Raw genomic sequence first — 23,417 nt, 5'->3', positions numbered from 1 at the left:
AGTAAACTGTTCAAGGATAGCTTGATGTTGAAGATTCCTGCATCAGGAAAGAAGCCACATCAGTTCATATGGCGTCACCTACAGCGACACGAGCTCACTCAGTCCAAGAGAAGGTAAATAACATCATATTTATACAATATTAGTTTCTAAGGAAATTTATAGTACTGTACATTTAATGTTTATATGTTTTTTACAGTGGAAATTGTGGTGTGTATTCTATCAAGCATACTGAGCATCTCATTTCCGGCCTTCCATTGGAAACCATTTGTGATGAAAATATAGAGTTGTTCAGGATCAAGTGGACGACATACTTATGGTATCAAAATGTGCAACCTTGACTGGCTTCCACACCATCGGTTACTTATATATTTTGTTTTTTTATTGGACATATTTTACAAGAGTGATTATGATAGGCTCTTCATTTATTATGATGATTGCATATATACAGGTTCTTTACATCTTCTGTTTGTGTTTTGGGTTTTTTTTGTGATGACTATAGAAATATAACTGTTGTAAAGGTATTATCGAGTTGTTATCGAGCTATATCGAGCAACATACTTATTCGACTTCAAATTTATTTTAATAGGGTATTATCGAGCAGTAATTGAGCTCATATCGAGCAACCATCGAGCGAAGAAAGCAGTCAGGTTTAAAATTCATTTTAACAAGTTTGTCATCGAGCAATTATCGAGCTATAATTGAAATATATCGAGTTTATATCGAGCTACACATAATTTGGCAAAAAAAAAAAAGGGAAACCAAGCAAAGTTAATAATAAAAACGTGTCCAAATTGATACAAATAGTTTATTGTTTATTTGTTGTGGCAGAGACCACCACACATACTATACTTACGCTCCTTGCGCAACACTTTTCCTGTTGATGGATAACATTTTATCTTCGTTCTTCCTACCTTTTTATTCTTTGGTGACCAACTGGTTGTTTCTCAATGGGTACCCCAACTTCCATATTCTTTATATCCTCAGGAACTGTCCACTCGTCCTTGTTGCTAGTTGGGTAAATTGTTTCTTTAGATGATTCTTGCCACATCTCAGTAGTGTAGATGGGGAACACAATGAGTAAATGTTAACACTGCGATCGATGGTTGCAGCCACTGCATGAACACAAGGTATCCCTATAATCTGAAACATGCCATAGGAGCATGATTTGGTCATCAAATTCACCTCACCGTCACCATCTGGGTCTACCACATGAAATTCAAATTGTCCAAGAGCGTGGACTTTCAAGTACCTTGCATCAGCTGCAATACATGCCAAATCTTTCTCCTTTAGTGGTGATAATTTGGATGTGCACTGATCTACTTCATCACGGCGCCCAACAAACCATGACTGAAGTGTGAAACAAATGAACTCCACAAAAGTAGTGATTGGGAAGGTTCTTGCGTCTCTGGTTTTATTGTTGAAGCTTTCGACGTAGTTGCTTGTCATTATATTGTATCGATTCCCAAGAAAGTAAGCACGAGTTCACTTATCGAAGCCAATACCCTCGAGATATTGACCTATGGCAGGATCCATTTGCTTTATATTGTTAAAGAACCTGTGAAATTTTGACTTATGAAATGCATATGTCGCATTCCACATCTCCATGTGACAGTGATCAGTCTTGAACTTAGCGATTACATTCATACTTATATGATGGTAGCATGCACCGTGGTAGGCATCAGGGAAGACAACCTCAAGAGCATGAATAATGCTAGCATGCTTGTCTGATACAAAAGCCAAATTATCAACAACTCCAATGACTTCCTTCAATTTCATCATGAAATATTTCCAAGAATTTGATTCTCATTGTCCACCAACGCGAACACAATTGGATAAATGTGTCTATTCGCATCCAATGCAAAAACACAACATGTGGCCACCATACCTCGTCTTTAAGAAAGTGCCATCCACACATATCACAGGATGACATGATGTAAATCCCCTTCTAAAAACTCCAAGTGAGAAGAAGCAATAAAGAAAGTGATCATCCTCTGTGACAAAATCGGTTATTGTACTTGGATTCTTTTGCTGCAGCATGTGCAAATAAGAAGGTAACATAGAGTAGGAATCTTCAGGTGTCCCCCTGACATAATCGAGTGCCTTCTCTCTGCATCTCCATGCCTTCATATAACTCATATCGATCCCAAAAGATTTCTTCATATCATCCTTTATGTTGTTAGCCATGTAGCTAGTGCCATCAGTAGCATATTGGTTCTTGATAAGGTGCCCAATGACCCAAGGTGTTGCTTGACAGTGGTCTTTTTGTCGCACTTCTAATGAGCACGTATGTACACTATTGTAAACAGTGATCTCAAACATGGAATGTAACATCCTGGATAACCAAGACTGTTACACTGTGTGTTTAAAATAGCGTAAGACTTGATAACCAAGTCATTTAAATAAAAATGTGAATCTAAAGTCATTGACAAGTTAGGACTAAATGATTTTGGTTATAAATAGGTCGTTTTCATTAAAATGAATGTTTAGTACATGGGATCCCAAAATAGGGTTTAAAGGACATATTTACAAAATTTCCAAAAGTTATAAATAATCAAGGCCAATCTAATGGAAAAATACACATTTTAGGTTTCCGTCCCTGTACAATCCCTCAACCGTGGCGGCCGAGCAGCTGACAATGTACACCTCGCCCCCAGAGCTCTCCAACCCATGGTTGATCCATCTTACCCTTGCCTTTACCTACACCACGTAGCACCCGTGAGCCGAGGCCCAACAAGAAAACCATAACATCATAGCATAATCAAAATCGATAACCAAATAATTCATAAAACATTAACCAGATATTCAACAGTCCATAGCATTCACATAATCAGTGATAACAATTTGACAAATCAACAATCTATCATCTAGGTATTCAACATGCCATAATCATCAGATTAACAATAGTAAACATATCATACAATACTCAGGGTCGACGCCCTTAGGCCGCACCCTCTGCTTAACCCACTGTCTCTGGCTTACTTAGGCCAAGCCCAACATTTAACCCACTAACTGTGGCTCGCTTAGGCCAAGCTCAGTGATTATTTATTTAACCTCAGCTACTAGTGGCCGAGCTGCATCCTGTGAGAAAATATCAATTCTGGCACTCTTAGGCCTTTTATTTCATGCTCACATGGCATAACACAATCATACAACATTGTATACAAATATAGGGAATCATAGTCCCAACACAGCCACACAAACAGGTGCAGTTTTCTTACCTTTAATTCCGAGTGGAGAATGCGAAATGATTTCGATCACGGTCCTTAGCCTCGAGCCTTGGTGATAAACCTAGTCACAATGGCCATTGATATCTATCAACTTCCAATTAAAATAAAATACCTAGGAAACAGAAACTAGCCTTCGGGACCTCAATTTCTACCAAACCGGGTAGTAGAAATTGTCTCGGGCACCTAGATTCGAATCCCCGAACCTTACCAATTCTAGAAATAATTCTAAGGCACAAAAATTCCCAGGCGAGTCGCGACTTGGCTCAGCAAGTCACGACTTACCCCAAATTAGAGAGCAAGCTCCCAAGCCAAAGGGGAGGCGGGTCGCGACTTGGCCCAGCAAGTCGTGGTGCGCTCCCAAGTCAGAGAGCATCCAGGCCTGAAGGGCCACATGCGCCGCGGTGACCTCTCCTTCTCCCAGCCAAGAACCAAATTTACCCAGAATTTTCCTTCAAAAACCTTCCCCAATTCAATCATCAAATAAGTTACGAACTCAAGAATTAATCACCTATTTTAGACACTAATAACTCAACAATTATACATAAATCCTTATCCTAATTCATCAGCCATAACTACCTAAGTCAGAACCAATCAATCCTCCATAATTCATCCCATATCTAACTAGAAACACAAAGTTAAAGATTCAGAATTTTACCTTAATTATGCTTGAATCCCCCACCAGCTTCCAATCTAAAACTCTTGAGCTTAAATCCTCCAACTCTTAAACTGAGTTTTCTGGTTGAATAGCTTCAATTACTCAAGCTAAAGCTCCTTCAAAATCCTCAAGTCTTCGAGCTTCTAAACTCCTTCAACAACCCCAAAATTCAAACACCAAGGGAGAGAGAGAGTGAGGAGAAATTGTGAGAGAGAGATGAGTGAGAGTGAGCTGAGAAACCTTCTTTCCTTCTGTTTTCTTCTACTAAATTATGAATATATCATCTAAGCAAAAGTCCATATTACCCCTCCAAAGTTTTCTAATCCTCAAGTGGCCCCTAGGGGTAAAAGGGTCATTTTTCTCCTAATTCCCGTTAATTCCTCAAGTGTTCCTAATATCCATTAATTAATCCCGTCATCTAATTAATCACCAATTATTTACCCAAATGTCTAATAATCCCCGATATATTTTCTAAATTCTCGAAAATACCCCCAGGCTCCCTCGAGCCGGGTATAAATCCTCGTCGTGACTATTTCGCCAATCCCCTCGCCAGGACCGTCTCGAGCCATATGCTGCAAATATATCCACATAATAATGTGGTCTCAACAATTTATCACATTTATGCCCTCAATGGGCCAAAATCACAAGTATGCCCACATAAGCTAAACAGGGCCCACATGCATATTTAATACTCATAAACATGCATTTAATCATTTTCACATAATCATAAAATCAGGCATGCCACATAATCATGCATTTTATCATTAATTCACATAAATACCAATTATACCCTCCCGGCACACTAATCAAGGCCCTTAAGCCTTATTAGCAATTTTTGGTCGTTACATGGAAGACTGTGCTACTTTTTTCCCTCTTAATCTCCAACCACAGTCAGGATCGTTGCAGATGATATACCACACATCAGTACTAGACTTCTTCACCACAAACTCAAAAGTATTCTTCACTACGAAGAAAGCCACTTTGGTTTTCAAATCCATCTTGTTCTCAAAAGTCTTCCCAAGGTGTATTTCTCCCAAACGTGCACCAGAATAAAAGGTATGTGATCTAGCATAGGCCATACTATCTTCTTTCGTAAACATGGGAGCACTCCATCTTCTGTGATCTTTTGTTAAAAATATTGGAACGTTCCCTTCTGTTCCACCAGGATGACTAGAGTCCTTGACTTTGTAGGTTCGCCCGTGGAATAGGGCATGCTGCCTGTTCTTGTACTTGTTCCACTTGCAAATCATCAGACCTGTCAATCTACACTTTTGCACTATAATATGCCTCTGAATCGTACCCCGATCCCTCATTAAATTCAGCTACTGGATCATCATTGTAATGCCCCGGATTCCCTAATATGGTTTAATGGCTAGATTAGTAGGCCGGGAGGGCCATAACTGTTTAATTACACCATTAAATGAATTTATGCATGTTCATGAGAATTATATTATAATATGATGTTAAATGCATGCATGTGGGTCCACATTTGTTTACAGGGGTGTGTTGGTAATTTGGCCCGTTGAGGGCATAATTGTATATTTGTTTGCATGTCAATGATATATACTGTGAGGCCACATTATAATGTGGATTGGTTTGAGTATTTCGGCATGAGACGATCTTTAGATATGATTTATCGGTTTGGTCATAACAGGTTTAAGCTCGGGGCTCGGGGTGAGTCTTGGGGTGATTTTAATGATTAGAGCGTTACCGGGAATAATAGGGTAACGAGATATGAATTATTGGAGTTTGAGATTATTGGGATTAGCGGGAATTGGGAAGCGTTAATTATGATTAACGGGATAAGTGGAAAGTACCAATTTTACCCTTGGAATGGTTTTAGAAGCTTTAAGTGACCTAGGGGAATTTAGGTCATTTGGATGGATTTATATAACCCTTTAGTTGGCTGTAGAAGCATATAGAATAAAATAGAGCAAAACAGGGTTATCTTTCTCCTTCCCGTACATCATTCTCCTCCATCTTTCCTTTGGAGTTTTTGAGCTCAAAGTGGGGTTTCAAGCTAGGAAATCAAGGGGCTAGGTTTGTAGACTTGGTTCAGCCATTGAAGGAGGTTCAAACTCGGATTTGAGGTGAGTTCAGTCATATGTTTCTGGTTTATACTCTGTTTTCTTTTAGTTTTTCAGCCTATGATTTCTTGATGATAGTTTGGATTTATGGAGGTTTTGGTTGATGTTTAGCTTGGGTTTTGATGAGGGTGAGTTATAGGTGATGTTTAGAGGTTGAATTGAGTGTTTGGAGGAGGTTTGGAGCTATTTTGAAGGCTTGGTTCCAAGGGAAAACGCAAGGGAAAGTTTGCTGGTGCGTGCTGTCTTTTTGGCAAATCTGGGTATTGAGCCGCAGCATGGCTGTGGTGAGCCGCGACTCATGGTGTCTGGCAGAGAGGGCTGCCTTTGTTTGAGGGGCGCGCCGCGGCGCAGCTGGGGAGGGCCGCGGCCCTTAGTGTCTTTTTAGCCAGAATTGAGTTTTTAGCTTGGGGATTCAAGCCTTAGGCCTCGGGGTCGAACCCATTACTCGGTTGAGTAGTGTTTGATGTCTCAGAGGATAGGTTTTGGTTTGGGAACCCTCTGTTATCATTTTTATTGATGAATCCTATATTTTGGTTATGACCAGGTGACCGTCAAGGAATTAAAAGATTGATCGTTCTTATAATAACTTTCACTTGAACTAGAGGTAAGAAAACAGTGTATGGATACAGTTGCACCCCGTATATGTATATGACATGCATGGTTTGTTATTGAAGCATGTTGGTTGATGTATGTGGAAATGGATTGCATATTAAATGCTAACGAATGTTGATTACTTGTTTATGGCACTGACTAGTCAGGGACACTGACCCAATGGTCAGAAATGGCAGAGCGTTATGAACGCCGGGCCAAATGAAGATTAGATCTAATCGATATCAGCATTGAATGACTCTATGGCATTAATGCTGGACCGACCCTAAAGTCGATGAACTTATAAGCGCTTGACTAGTCTATGCTAGTACTCAAAGTCAGGGCATATGGCCCCGGTGACTGTTTGTCACATGGCTAGGGGATGCTGTCCATAGTTACGACTCTAGAGTCGGGAGGAATGTTATGTTGGTGACCAATCACCATGCACCTATCCTGATTAAACTTATGAAAGAACCACTTATCAGTTAAGCCCTGGTGACCCTATCGTCACATGGCTAAAGGGAGCTGTACCCACTTTCATGACTTTTGCTACTGTCACCTATCTGTTTTGGACTAATAGTCCTGAATGATTATTATGATCATTGTTGATATTATATCATGCCTTATTGTGTTTTCTTGCTGGGCCATGGCTCATGGGTGCTATGTGGTGCAGGTAAAGGGAAAGAGAAGCTCACCCAACCTTGAGTGGAGAGCTTGGGTGATGTTGTGTACATATTGGGCCGCTTGACCACCACGGTCAGGGAGTTCTCAGAGGGACTAGGGGTTTACCTTATTTTTGCCGCTTAGGTCGGCGGGGATTGTAAATTTGAAACGATAGCAACCATTTTGTATTGTAAACAACTTATAAACGTTGTGAATGGCTCATGAGCAGTTTATTTACTTAATGAAATGTATCCTTTCCTTTTTACTGGTTTTTCACCCTAACCTGATAATAACACTTAGATCACGTTTTTAACCAAAAGACTCGGGTAGCGAGTCAAATTTCCAGTTCACTGTTCACCGTAATTGTTCTGGGGTAGCCAGGGCGTTACAATCATTCACATAGGGGTTGTCTTCATACAGGTTATCCCTCTGGTCACTAATAGGACCTCCCATAGGATCTCCCTCAGGTCCAATAGTACCCACAAGATCAACACCAACAATACCCACAAGATCTCTTTCTGGAACAAAAGTTCCCACCTCATTGCGAACTTTATTAACAATGGGACCTGGAGTGGAATATGGATCTGAAATGATAATCTTCTTAATAGGAGTGACACACAAGGCAATCCTTTCTTTTGTTGTTACTCCTAAGAATGCACAGACACCAAACTCACTTTCAACATGAACGAGTGTAAACGGTTGGTCACTGCATGTGTAAGGAACCTCCAATTTCAACCCGTACATCTTTTTATCAACACGAAGTTTCTTGTGCAATATGTCAAGAAGTTGCAAGTACGTTACATCATTCTCCATTAGTATCACTATGCATTGAGCATCCTTAAAAATCCACTTCCTCCCTTCTATTTCCCAAACACCATTGTAAGATACAAAAACATAAACAACGGAACATGAGATGGAAAAAATAGTTAAAAAAATAGATTTTTTTTAGGTTTTAAAAAGAAATCTATCAAGCTCCATCGAGCAGTATTCGAACCTACATCGAGCTCTATTGAGCTTCTATCAATCCTACATCGAGCAACAAGTTTTTAAACCGAACATAACCCTAACTAAACATTTCATCGAGCCCTATCGAGCACTAATTGAGCACCATATATCGAGCCACAATCGAGTAGCATCGAGCACTTTATAGAACCTACACCATCTGCATATTATCGACCCCTATCGAACTCCCATCGAGCACATATCGAGAAACTACTAAACCAAATAGTCTAGGGTCCAATTGAACCCATATCGAGTTCCTATCGAGCACCATTGAGAAATAAATTCTATACCTATTGAGCTATCATCGAGCCACTATCGAGCATCATCGAGCTCAAAACTTAACCATCTTCTACATAGTATCGAACATTTATCAAGCTGTTATCGAGCAAAAATGTTGCAAAAAACCCAGAAAAACGCATATTGCAAAATCTCTCTAACAAACCCAAAAAACACACCAATATGGGCTTAGATCTGTTCGAAATAGCCAACAAAAAAGTAAACACACAATATCTAACACAAAAAAAAAGAGAAATCTTCTTAAACATGGTTTTTCTCCTCCAAAATCCCTCAAAATGGATGTTACATTTGATATTGTGAATCTTTACAGAGACAATGGAGATGACTAACAACGATTTTAGAAAGAAATTAGGCACAAACCGTGGGTTTTGGTGATTGTTTTGTGTGTGTGTGAGAGAGAGAGAGAGAGAGAGAGAGAGAGAGAGAGAGAGAGAGAGAGAGAGAGAAGAGAGAGAGAGGAAGCGAGAGAGAAGGTTTTGGTGTTCTTGATATAATGGGAGTGATATTTTGGGTAGATGGGGGAATGTTTAGCATCAAAATGAAATAGTTAATAGTGGTGGTATTCTTTTGTAATAATAGACACTATTATGCATAAAGAGTGAAATTTCCCTTTTGAAACCAACAATCTATATTTTTACTCCAAATTGGAAAATTGGAGATATCACAATAATATTAAAAGAAAATTAAAATCTATTAGTTTTATTTTAAGTTTAAGTTTTAAATTTTAAATTTTATTTTGATTAGTTTTAGTTAGTATGAGACTATTATAAATAGAGTTCTGTCTCTATTTGAAAACACATTTTCTATTATCTCTTTTAGAGAGACATTATCTTCTACTATTTTTCTTTTAGTAATTTTAGTTTTTATTTATTGTTGTGCTTATTGTCAAGGATGATTTCAAAGCCCTAAATTTCATTTCTTGGTTTTAATAATTTTCATTAATCTTTTATTCCCTTTTATTAAATTGCTTCTATTTTTTTGTTTGAATGTCATGGATCTTGTAAAATCTTGTTTAGACGACCACTAGTTAGGGTTTTGCATTATTCTATTATCATCTTAGGATTTCTATTCACCTAAAAATTTAGGATTCTAAGTGGAGTGATAAATTGAAATTAGGGTATTGTGATGGGTATCTTGATTGTGATGAAAAATAGAACCTAGGTTAAATGAATTGCATGCTTAATGAATTTGTTGACTAGATTAACCTGTTTCCATAGAGTGTAATGCTTTTCCTAGGTTAAATAGATCACATGCTTAATAGGTTTATTGCTTGGTAAAAAAGATTAGTTAAGAACGCTTAGCTTTAATTAATTATAATAGAGAAACTGGGATAAGTGACTGCTTAAGTGTTATCTGTGAGGTTAATAATGTAATTGGAACTATAGATCAATGTTATTATTAAAATGCTTGAATGAATATTTAGTGGCGGAGAATGACCTCTTAACTATTTTAACAATTAACTTTATTTTTAATTATTTTTATTTTTATTTTTATTGTTGTTTTTACTTTTATTTTTTAAAACCCCGTCTTTATTAACTTTTTATCTTTTGAATAATAAATTGAATAGTAGTCCTCGTGGGTTCGACCCTTATTTACTGCTATATTGAAGTAGCTGGTATAAGGAATTAATAAAATCAATAATTAAATTTGGTACAACTAATGACACACATCAAAATGATATCAGGGAAATTAAGTCTTTGAGAAGAATTTAGATACCAGACAACGTTGCAGATCCATTAGAAAGATTATATCTAAAGATAGTGAAGATACACACTAAAATGCGACAGTTGGTAAGGACTAGGTTGATATTATTGATGGAATATGAGAAATTTATAGTCTTACTGCTTTCATTAGAAAATGAACCTACAACCAGTCTTAAACTGAAAGTGATATGGCAAGAACTAGAGGATGAAGGGGTACCAGAATATGAAGAATACCTGAGACTGATAGATCGTTTCACAAGTACAATTAGATACACAGTAATGCAGAAAGTGATAACAATTGATGTTAATGAAGATCATGAGATAATGGATCCTAGAGGCATTTTTCTAGTTGAGGAGTCTTGGTATTGTTAAATAGATAATTTTAAGTTCTAACAAGTTTGCATGAAATGGTTAGGCTGAAATCCAAGATGTGTAAAAAGTAAATTGTAGTAATAAAATGACATGTTATCATGATACAACAATAGGTAGCAAGGATATGTGAGCTTTTGAATTTTTAGGATTGGAATATAGCATAGGTTTCATTATGAATTTAGATAAAGGTGATCCATATTAAAAGAATGAGACAATTTTATAGGTTAATGGTAGTGACTAGCTTATTGGCTAGTTAAAGCTTAATTGGTAGGATTAATGATAATTAGATATATTGATAGAATGAGAATAAATAATGAGAGAGGACTAATTATAGTAATTATATCTTTACTAGCTGGGCTGTTAGCAAGAGCTTACTTGCAAGCGTTATGTTAATATCAATGCATTAGGAGACAAGATGAAATAACATGTCATGGATTTAAGGGAATCTTAAAGTAAGTATCCATTATCGAATAAATTTTCCTACTACCATAGCTAATCAAGGGTAAGAAATGTTATACCGTATGAGGAGTTGTACGACAACTAAGAGACAAGTAAAAAAAAGGATGAAACAAGATGATGAAATGTATGACGTGTTCTAAGTAAGGAGAACGTGTACTTCGAGGTTGGGATCATGTATCTTTATGTAATGCCTCGACTAATTCTAAGACCTCGGACCATTAAATACTACTAACACATAACTACTATTTTGGAATACATGCATAAAATATTAGAACTTTATTAAAAACCCAAGATAGGGTACGGGATCCCATTGTTTAATACATAAAAACATAATCTTTAATTAATTGTCCAAAACTATATGCGGAAAATAAATACACAAATTAAATACTTAAAATAACTTCATCCTCGATCTTCCAACAGTCCATTCAATCAGTCTTCTCCCAATACACATGCCAAAGCTGCCAAGTACCCATCCCGCCTTCCAAGCTCATTTTCCTGCACCATATAAAATAAAAGGAATGAGCCTAATGCCCAGCAAGGAAAATCTACTACAACATATCATAAATCATAAGACTATATCATAAAACATATATAATATAAAAACGTATATCATATAAACATAGGACTACAATATTAATGGCCATTAACTCATTACCGTTGCATGTGATAAAACCATCTAGGTCCTCAGTCTACTAATCAAGGTAGGTTAGATCACAAAATAGTATATGATAACCCATCTAGGTCCTCAATCTACTAATCAAGGTAGGGTAAATCATAACTCTACTCCACGATAATGATAAAAAATCTTGGGATTTGATTTCTAAGCAACTATAAGTCCCAAGTGACTACAAAACATATTTATACATATATAAATAGCACATAACATATCATAGCATATAAACATATCATAACACATATAATCTCACCTATTTTCCTTACAAAAAACTGGGATATTGGAGACAAGAATGGGATTGGAAAACTCCTAAAACCAATAGTAAGAAACATGAGTTTCTAAAGAAATGGAGATAAAAAAGAGATCTAAACCATCAAGATAGAAACTTACCGAAAAACCTTAAGTTTCAAGAAACTTAAACACCTAACCAAAATCCATAATAATGAGTTAGGATCTGAAAGAAAATAAAAGAACTATGATGGATTAAACCTGAGGATAAGAATACCTTGAATGGATTAGAACTTTGATCTACACCTCGATACCGAAATAGCACTCTATCTTACTTCCCAAGTGTTTAGAAAAGCTTAGATTGAAAAATCTTTTTAACCCAAAACCCTAGTGTTTTCTCTCTTAGATTAACTTAGCAGCTTGGAGGCTCTGAAGAATGCTTGAATGGTGAATGAAATGGCTGAGTACTAGGTCCTATTTATAGAGTTCAAGGAGTGAACTAACCCCTTTTAAAAAGAATAAATAAACGAATATAAATGGAATATATTTGAATTTTTGGTTCAACAGATGCCCAGAACTCGGTCAAAAATGTTCAAGAGCAAGTCCAAGTTGTTGAGGACTGTTTTAAGCTCAGATTTCACGAAGTTTCAAAAATGACTCCAATAGCCAATAAAACGCCCTACCCTAGGTGATATATCACCTACCCTTATGCCCCGAGCCTTCGTGGTTTTGTTAGTGTGAAGTCGACGTGCTTTCCATATCAACCTTAGGCGACATATCGGGCCTTATAGTTGCGATATATTGGCATACGATGATATTTTAAACACATTTTTGCACACTTTCAACATATTTGGAGTTTGTTAAAACAAATTTGACTGAGTAAAACGTGATCCTAATAGCTGCTGGAAGGTTCTAGAGCTTCTAGATCTATCTTTTATTAATTTAATTATCTAAAATCCTTAAATCCTTAAAAAAACATGCTTGTGACAAGTGTCACATTCTTATTAGTTCTATCTAAGCCTTAGGTTATAATAAATAAATATTTCTAGGACCAGCTATATTAATCAAACCCTAAGTTATAATTAATATTTCTAAACTATAGGTTAAACTTATAAAATCTATAACTATTTCTATGAGTTTCCAACTAATTCCTGGCTTGAACCAATAACAACGAAAACCAATTATGAGACGCTACAATTCTCCCCTACTTAAAAGAATTTCGCCCTCAAAATTTACTTACCAAACAATTCCATATACCGTGCTAGGATGTCTTCCTCCAATTCCCACGTTGCCTTCCATTCTGAACTATTACTCCATAGGACCTTGACTATCGGAATACTATTAGAGCGTAATACCTTCATCCCCTTCTCTAGGATGCTAACCTATCATTCCTCGTAACTCAGGTCTTTCTGGAATGCTAATGTATCGTACTTGAGGACGTGAGATAGGTCTGACACATATCTATGCAGCATTGAGATGTGAAACACATTGTGGCTATCTGCTAGAGCTGGCAGTAGGGCTAATCTATATGCAATTGTTCCCACCTTGTCCAATATTTCAAAAGGACCTATAAACCGGGGACTAAGTTTGCCTTTCTTCCCAAACCGCTTCACTCCCTTCTTAGGAGATATCTTTAAGAAGACTTGATCTCCGACTTTGAATTCCACATCTCGCCGCTTGGCATCCGAATAGCTCTTTGTTCGGCTCTGAGCAGCGAACATATGCTTTCTAATCAGCGCCACTGCATCTTGAGCCTCTCTAATAGCTTCGGGTCCAAGAAGTTGTCTTTCTCCTACCTTGTCCCAATGTAATGGCGATCGACACTTCCTTCCATAAAGTAACTCATAGGGTGCCATACCGATTATTGCCTGGTAGCTATTATTGTTGGATAATTCCATAATTGGCAAATACTTACTCAACGATCCTCCAAAGTCTAGAATGTAAGCGTGCAACATATCTTCGAAAATCTGTATGGTACGCTCGGACTGACCATCGTTCTGAGGATGAAATGCTGTACTAAGACTTAGCTTGGTACCTATGGCTTGCTGCAAGCTTCCCCAAAATCTCAATGTTAACATTGATCCTCTATATGATACTATGGTCTTAGGGATTCCATGTCGTCATACTATTTCTCGAACAAAGATGTTTGCATACTGGTCAACAGTGTAAGTAGTCTTGACAGGTAGAAAGTGAGCTAACTTGGTGAGTCTATCTACCACAACCCAAGCTGAGTCATGCTGCTTATTTGTTCGTGGTGATCATGACACGAAGTCCATGGCCAAGTCTTCCCACTTCCATTCTGGAATACTAAGCGGTTGCAATAAACTTGCAGGTCGCTGATGCTCCGCCTTTACTTGTTGGCATATAAGGCATTTGGACACATATTCTACTACGTCCTTCTTCATTCCTGGCCCCCAATATAGTGCCTTAAGGTCACGAGTCATCTTGGTTGACCTCGGGTGAAATGAGTATGGGGCAGTGTGTGCCTCTTCTAAAATCTTCATCTTAATTCCACGGTCATTTGGCACGCATACTCGGCCCTTATATCTCAAGAACCCTTGTCCTGATATGGAGAAATCTGTAGTCTTGCCTTATTTGACTGCATATATATGTGATACTAACGTGTCATCATGCCCTTGCCCGATTCGTATATTTTCTAATAGACTTGACTGGATGGACAAGTTAGCCAGTTGACCAATGACTACTTCTATTCCGATATTAATCAGCTCATGCTGTAGTGGCTTTTCTATTCTAGATAATGCTGCTAGATTTCCGTAACTCTTCCGGCTTAGCGCATTTGCAACTACGTTTGCTTGTCTTGGGTGGTATAAGATTTCATAGTCATAATCCTTTACTAGTTCTGTAGAGTCCAAGAACTTTACTTAGCTAGTTAGATAGTAGTATTATAGTAGTTATAGTATTATCTTTATAACTGTGGATTTTTGGTTCAGACCGGGAATTATTTGGACACTCATAGTAGTACTTGTAGAATTTCTAAGTTTAACCTATAGTTGAAGAATATTAATTTTAACCTAAGGTTTGATTAATATGACTGATATTAAGGATAATATTTATTATACTATAAGGTTTAGATAAGAACCAATAGGATTTTAAGCACATGTTATGAATGGGTGATTAAGGATTAAGTATTTTGAGGATTAAATTTAATAAGGGTAAAGTTTGAATGCTCTAAGGTCAGTCAGCAGCTTTGAATACGTTTGAGGGCTTAGTCAAGGCTGTTTACTCATTTTGAATTAAGCTAAAAATGTGTAATTTCGTGTTTAAATAATCAGCGTATGCCGATATATCGCAGCTATAGGGGGCGATATATCGCAGCACGTAGATACGGAAAATACGAAACGATGCACGTTTGCCTCGGGCATAATGGTCTAGGCGATATATCGCCTATAGGGGGCGATATATCTCCTCCTTCAGCTTATTTTGAAAGTTTTTGAATTTGTTTTCCATTCATCCATTCAACCTTTTGATAAGTCCAGCAACTTTTTGAACGAGTCTTCAGCCTCTGCTGAACGATTATTCAAATTATTTTCACCTAAAAAGCCATTATTTTTATTCAAGTTAAATTAAGATCCTTTCATTCCTAAACTCTATAAATAGGACCTAGTACCCAGCCATTATTCACCTTTTACTCTAAGTTCAGAGGCTACAAGTTGCTAGGTGAGTGTGAGAGTGTAAACACTTGGGTGGGGAAATCATAAGCTTGATCACCATAAGCTTATCAAACACTTGGGGAAGTAAGGCTTCATAGTATTTCGGTTCGAGGTTTAGATTGGTCTACAAGTCTTCAAGGTATTTCTACACCTTAGTTCATTGGTATTATTTATTTTAAGTTCTCATAGTCTTCTACTCAGCCTCTAACCTTAATCTTTATTTTGGTTAGGAAATCTAAGTTCTTGAGCAAAAAGGTTTTGGTAAGTATCTTTCTCAATGGTTTAGTCCTTCCATTCCTTTCAATTCTCTTCTTCTCTATACTCACTCTTTTTAATGGTTCTTAGGAGTGTTCCAAAGTCCCACCTCTGTCCTTTTATCCCGGTATTTTGGTAAGGAAAATAGGATAGAAATTCATATGTTATATGTTATCTTATGTTTCTTATGTTATGATAAGTGTTATGATATGTATGTTTGTAGGCTTGGGCATATGACCCATATGACTAACAAGACCCCAAATAGATTATGGGCATATGACCTGCTTAGCTAGTAGGACCCCACTAATCTCATGGGCATATGACTTGTTTAGTCTATGGGACCCCAAGTAATAATGGCCATTATAGTATGTGTATGATATAGGTGTTATGTTATGTTTTTTTTTTTATGTTTCATATGAAATTTATGTATATGAACTATGTGGTCGATTTTCCTTTCTGGGCATTAGGCTCATTCCTTTTTGTTTATATGTGCAGGAAAATAGCTATAGTGGCGGGAAAGATTCGTGGATGCTTGGGAGAATGTGTATCGGTGATGAATGGATTCAAGGAGTCGAGAGTTCGATTTCGAGGATGTAGTCTTTTATTTATGGTTTATGTGTAATTTTTCCGCACCTATTTATGTAATTTCTTTTCATTTCAATTAAGATATGTTTTCTTTTTAAACAATGGGATCCCATATCTTGCTTTGAGTTATGTAAGTTTTAACATTGGTTTTTACAAGTTTTTAATAAAGTATGATCTTTTTCACTTGAAAGTTCTATTAAAGATTATGGTCTATGTATAGTTTTCGTTAATGGTCTAAAGTCTAGAGTAGTTGGGTCATTACAAGTTCTAATCGCCTGCGCTGCCTCATGTTGAGCTCTTTCTGCGTGAAGAAATATATTAAGCTCTTGTGATCCGTATAAATCTCACATCGTTCTCCATAAAGATAGTGGCGCCAGATTTTCAATGCGAAGACCACCGCTGCCAAGTCCATATTGTGTGTTGGATAGCGTTGCTCGTATTCCTTTAGCTGCCTTGAGGCGTAGGCTATCACTTTGTCTTTTTGCATCAGTACACAACCCAAACATTGCTTCGATGCATCACAGTATACTACAAACTTGTCGTTGGGTGTCGGTACACAAAGTACTGGTGCTGAGCATAATTGATCCTTGAGTAACTGGAGGCTTTCTTAACATCTATCTGTCCAGTTGAACTTTTGCTGTTTCCGAGTCAGGTTGGTAAGCGGAGTGGCTATCTTAGAAAAGCCTTCTACAAATCTCTGATAATAGCCTGCTAGCCCGAGAAAACTTCTGATGCATTCTTAGGTCTTGGCCATTCCTTCACAGCCTCTACTTTAGTTGGGTCTACAACAACTCCATCTTTGGATACTATATGGTCAAGGAACGCTACTTGCGATAGCCAAAATTCGCATTTCTTGAACTTGGCATAAAGTTGATGCTCCTTTAGTCGTAGCATGGTCAATCTTAAATGTTCCTTGTGCTCAACTCGTCCTTGGAGTACCCCAAAATATCGTCAATGAATACGAAGACAAATTTGTCCAAGTAATCCTTGACGACCATATTCATTAAGTCCATAAATGCGGCTTGAGCATTGGTAAGACCAAAAGACATAACTAGAAACTTGTAATGTCCATATCGAGTTCTAAAAGCTGTCTTTGGTATATCTTCTTCCCGTACCTTGAGCTGGTGATAATCGGACCGTAGATCAATCTTATAAAACACGGTTGCTCCTCGGAGTTGATCAAATAAGTTATTGATCCAGGGTAGTGGCTACTTATTCTTAATTGTCACCTTGTTTAGCTTGCGGTAATCTATACACATTCGCATGCTTCCATCCTTCTTCGCCACAAATAAAACCAGTGCTCCCTATGGAGAATGGCTTGGTCTGATAAAACTCAAGTCTAAGAGTTCCTGTAACTGGATTTTCAACTCATTGAGTTCTGTAGGTGCCATCCAGTATGGTGCCTTTGAGATAGGCTCGGTTCCCGGTACTAGTTCGATTGTGAAGTCAATTTCTCGAGTAGGTGGTAACCCTGGTAAGTCATCAGGAAATATCTCTGGAAATTCCTTTATAACGCATACGTCTCCAATCTTTAGTCATGTTTCTTTTGCCACATCCGTGACGCTTGCTAAGAATGCGGGACATCCTTTCTCTATCATCCTCTGAGCTTTGAGAGATGAGTTAAGTGGTGTCCGTAGTCCTAAAACCTTTCCTATAAAACATAGTTTCTGATCGTTAGGAGTTTCGAACGTCACTTGCTTACGTTTACAGTCGATGGTTGTGCCATGCCTTGCTAGCCGATCCATGCCCAGTATTACATCGAAGTCTTTGATTTCTAGCTCTATCATGTCTCCTTCTAGTTCTGTGTCCTCAATTTTGATTGGTACTCCTCGTACTATTCGTGATGATAGGACTACTTTGCCTGAAGGCAATTCTGTCACAAACCTAGTTCTAAATCTTTCACAAGGTTTGTCTAATTTTTCTATCATTCCTAATAAGATATACGAGTGTGTTGCTCCCGAATCAAACAATACTGAATATATATTATTGAGGATAGGAATCTGACCTGTGACCACTTTGTTACTAGCTTCGGCTTCTCCCTGGGTCAAGGCAAAGACTCTGGCTGGAACCATCTTGTTGTCCCTCTTTTCTTCTTGTTTGAGCTGTGGACATTCCTTCTTTCAATGGCCTTCCTGGCCATAGTTGCAATAACCTTTGGTGTTTGCACGACACTCCCCAGGATGCCTTTTCTGGCACTTGGAGCACTGTGGGTATTCTACATAACCCGACCTATTACTTCCATTATTTATCCATGCTCTTTTGTCATTGTCGGCCTACTTACTATCAAGATGCTTCCTTTTCTGGTCATTATTGTTGTGCTAGTGGTTGTTATTATGGTTTCGACCATTCTGAGTCTAATTCTGCTGTTTGGGTTCAGACTTGCTGGCCTCCTCCTTACTAACATTTGCTTCGAGTCTTTCCACCTCTATAGCCGTTTATAGATCATCAGCGTAAGAAGTGGTTCCAGGATTTGCAAGCTTGACTCCTAGCTCAATCTTGGGTCTGAGTCCCCTGGTAAACTTGGTAACCCTCAAGAAATCGGTAGGGACCAACTCTAGTGTGAACTTGGCTAGTCAATTGAATTGTCGAGTGTACTCGACTACTATCAAATTGCCCTACTTTAGACTGGTTGATTCTTCCACCCTCGTAGCGATGACTGCCTAGTTGTAATACTTTTTGGGAAACAGCTCCACAAATCTAGTCCCAGTCATGGTGGTGACGTCATGAGTTTGCTGTACTAAATCCCACCAAATTCCAGCATCCTTTTTCAGAAGAGAAGAAACGTAGGATATACGATTTGCGTTATCAAGGTTCATGTGTGCTAGGATCGGCTCTGCATTCCTGAGCCATTCTTCAGCCTCAAAGGGGTCAGTTGTCCCTTCAAAGTTTGGAGCGTGCTGCTTACAAAAATACTCGTAGACTAGCTCTATGTACTGAGCAGGATATGGCGCATAGTTTGCCATCGGCCATCCCCCATATGAACCTACTTGCTGGGGTGCTTGAGTCGCTGGCTGAGGCTGCAGTTGCAGCTGAGGCTGGGGTTGAGTCTAAGGCTGTGGCTGAGTCTGTTGTCATTGTTGCTGCAGCAGTTCTTCCACTGTTGATGTAGTTGGATAATCTCAACGGTGTTGTCAACTAGTGTCGGCACATTTCTGTTGGCAACAACATTGGTAGCACGCGTTCCCCTTCTTCGGAATGGAGGGGCTTCATTTGTCTCGTTGGCGGTGCTGGGGGCATTGCCGTTCGTTTGTGTAGACCTTCGTAGTGACATCTTCAGCAAAGTTCTAACATTTGAGGAAACATGTTAGAACTTACCCTAATAGGTTCTAAGGAAAAACTTAGTCTAAGCAAAATAACTCGGACCTATCAGTTATGATTTCTTATCAAAAATTATGTAAGCCATCTTTATAATTAGGGTGTGTTTCTATACTTAGAAAATTAGTCATCTTTATTATTTTCTAATTTGTTTCTAATCATCCTATATGACTTATTTCTCAGGCTCAAAACTCGTTGTTGTTCCAAAGTTCACCATATTGAGGGAGGGCTGGGATCAGTAAAATCGTTCCCACTACTATGGCCCCCTAAACTCTCAATACAGAACTCAGTCCATTGATTTGTATCCACCTTCACCAAACTCTGTCATTATTTATTTATTCTAAATTTATTATGATTGTAAAAAAACAAACAAACTCATACATGTCATTCAAAAATAACAACTTTATTCATTTGGAAAAATATTTTCACTAAGTACAATCATAAATTCAAAAATAAATAAATAAAGAAATGAATAAACTAAACCAAAAATAACTAGGGTAAATCTAAAAATCAGGATCCTCTACATCTGATCCTTCATCTAGCATATCATCATCTATTTCTTCATAATCATCATTATCATGAACCTCAAAACTACCTCGAGGAATATTCACTAAGATATTATGCTTTTGTTCATTTGTGAATTGAAATTCAAACTTAGAGGTGAACCTTAGTATAAGGAAATAATATCTCATGGCAACCGGTAAATCATCTTCATCATCTATAGTCTCCCATAATTCTTCTATTGTTGAAATTATAGAAGGAAAATCTTTTAAAAGCCTAATTACTAGGACATATTGTTACATATCACTCATCATAATTTGCTTAGTAGTTTGCAGGTGAACTATCTCCTTGTGAAATATGATAAATCTTTGAGTGATTCTTGCTAGCACTCCTCTTGTATTCATTGGCTTTCTAATCCTTTTTAATGCCTTAATGGCTCGGATATCATGACAGGTCAACGATCCATTCATTCTTAACTAAAAACATAATGACTAAAATGTTAGCTATTATCATAAACAAAATAATCATAACATAAACACTTACATTGGGGGTTTAGATCCGGAGCTTGTGAGTGTCAATCAAGGAGTACTTCATGCATATGAATTGTGGGCTCTGATACCAATTGTAATGCCCCGACTAATTCTAAGATCACGGAGCATTAAAAACTACTAAGACATAACTACTATTTTGGAATACATACATAAAATATTAGAACTTTATTAAAAATCCAAAATATGACGGAATCCCATTGTTTAATACATAAAACTTAAAGGAAACATAATCTTTAATTAATTGTCCAAAACTATATGCGGAAAATAAATACATAAATTAAAGACTTAAAATAACTTCATCCTCGATCTTCCAACAATTCATTCAACCAGTCTTCTCCCAATACACATGCCAAAGCTGCTAAGAACCCATTCCGCCTTCTAAGCCCATTTTCCTGCACCATCTAAAATAAAAGGAACGAGCATAATGCCCAACAAGGAAAATCTACTACGACATATCATAAATCATAAGACTATATAATAAAACATATATAACATAAAAATGTATATCATATAAACATAGGACTACAATATTAATGGCCATGAACTCATTGCCGTAGCATGTGATAAAACCATCTAGGTCCTCGGTCTACTAATCGAGGTAGGCTAGATCACAAAATAGAATATGATAATGCATCTAGGTCTCAGTCTACTAATCAAGGTAGGGTAAATCATAACTCTACTCCACGATAATGATAAAAAATATTGGGATTTGCTTTCTAAGCAACTATAAGTCCCAAGTGACTACAAAACATATTTATACATATATAAATAGCACATAACATATCATAGCATATAAACATATCATAACGCATATAATCTAACCTATTTTCCTTACCAAAAACTAGGATATTAGAGACAAGAATGAGATTGGAAAACTCCTAAAACCAACAGTAAGAATCATGAGTTTCTAAAGAAATGGAGATGAAAAAGAGATCTAAACCATCAAGATAGAAACTTACTGAAAAACCTTAAGTTTCAAGAAACTTAAAAACCTAACCAAAAGCCATAATAATGAGTTAGGACCTGAAAGAAAATAAAAGAACTATAATGGATTAAACATGAGGATAAGAATACCTTGAATGGATTAGAACTTTGATCTACACCTCGATACCGAAATAACACTCTATCTTACTTCCTAATGTTTAGAAAAGCTTAGATTGAAAAATCTTTTTAACCCAAAACCCTAGTGTTTTCTCTCTTAGATTAACTTAGCAGCTTGGAGGCTCTGAAGAATGCTTGAATGGTGAATGAAATGGCTGAGTACTAGGTCCTATTTATAGAGTTCAAGGAGTGAACTAACCCCTTTTAAAAAGAATAAATAAACGAATATAAATGGAATATATTTGAATTTTTGGTTCAACAGATGCCCAGAACTCGGTCAAAAATGTTCAAGAGCAAGTCCAAGTTGTTGAGGACTGTTTTAAGCTCAGATTTCACGAAGTTTCAAAAATCACTCCAATAGCCGATATATCGCCCTACCCTAGGCGATATATTGCCTACCCTTATGCCCCGAGCCTTCGTGGTTTCGTTAGTGCGAAGTCGACGTGCTTTCCGTATCCACCTTAGGCGACATATCGGGCCCTATAGTTGCGATATATCGGCATACAATGATATTTTAAACACATTTTTGCACACTTTCAACATTCTTAAATCCTTAATAAACATGCTTGTGACAAGTGTCACATTCTTATTAGTTCTATCTAAACCTTAGGTTATAATAAATAATATTTCTAGGACCAAATATATTAATCAAACCTTATGTATAATTAATATTTCTAAACTATAGGTTAAACTTATAAAATCTATAACTATTTCTATGAGTTTCCAACTAATTCCCGGCTTGAACCAATAACAACGAAAACTAAAATACTACAAACTACTACTACTCCTATCTAGCTAAGTAAAATTCTGAGACGCTACACTTTATGAGTGTCTCTAAGGAGAGGCATTATGAAATTGACACAAAAGGCGAGATAAAACGAGGCACCTTGGGCCTTTGAGGTTCTCAAAAGATGTTGCTTGACTTCTAACAAATGTAATTATTGAATATGTGATTCATGGGAAAATATGCACCAGTTATGTTGCATATGTTGAGTTGCTAAGCATTGGAGATTTGGAAAGATATGCATAAAATACAACAAGGACTCCAAACGAGAAGAATATGTCACTGATTAAAGGAGCTGTGGAGAAAGCTACATGGAATATGTAAGAGCAGATTCTAGAAGATATGATGAGCTGCGTATTGGACTTCCCAGAGTCTTGGAGTAAATATTTACTGCTGATGGAGTTCTCTTACAACAATAGTTACCAGTATACTGTAGGGATGACAACCTATGAAATTTTGTACGGACGAAAATGTAGATCACATTTACACTAGGATTAGGTTGGTGAACGATGGTATTTAGGTCTGGAAGCATTATGAAATGTTAGTGAAGAGGTAGAGAAGATAAGAATGTGAATGATAATTTCTCAGAGTTGACAAAACAATTATTTAGATCCCATGCAGAGGGATATTGAGTTCTATCACCTATGAATGGTGTTATGTGTTTCAGAAAGAAGGGTAATCTAAGTCCATGATTTATAGG

This window comes from Humulus lupulus, chromosome 5 (assembly GCF_963169125.1).
Source record: "Humulus lupulus chromosome 5, drHumLupu1.1, whole genome shotgun sequence".
In the NCBI taxonomy this organism is placed as follows: domain Eukaryota; kingdom Viridiplantae; phylum Streptophyta; class Magnoliopsida; order Rosales; family Cannabaceae; genus Humulus; species Humulus lupulus.
Note: the sequence above shows the minus strand (reverse complement) of the source record.